Source organism: Tupaia chinensis, unplaced genomic scaffold, assembly GCF_000334495.1.
Source record: "Tupaia chinensis unplaced genomic scaffold, TupChi_1.0 Scaffold000704_1, whole genome shotgun sequence".
Lineage (NCBI taxonomy): Eukaryota > Metazoa > Chordata > Mammalia > Scandentia > Tupaiidae > Tupaia > Tupaia belangeri.
This window is the reverse complement of record NW_006160227.1, coordinates 605,600-605,808: the sequence shown is the minus strand read 5'-3', so window position 1 is coordinate 605,808 and position 209 is coordinate 605,600.

Below are 209 nucleotides of genomic sequence, written 5' to 3'. Positions count from 1 at the left end.
GGTTGTTTCCATGACTTAGCAATCGTGAAAAGTGCCGCAATAAACATCAATGTGCAAGCACTTTTTTGATTAAGTATTCTTCTGTCCTTCGGGTAGATACCAAGGAGTAGGATTGCTGGATCATATGGTAGTTCTATTTGTAGATTTTGGAGGAATCTCCAAATTGTTCTCCACAGTGGTGGGACCAATTTACAATCCCACCAGCAATG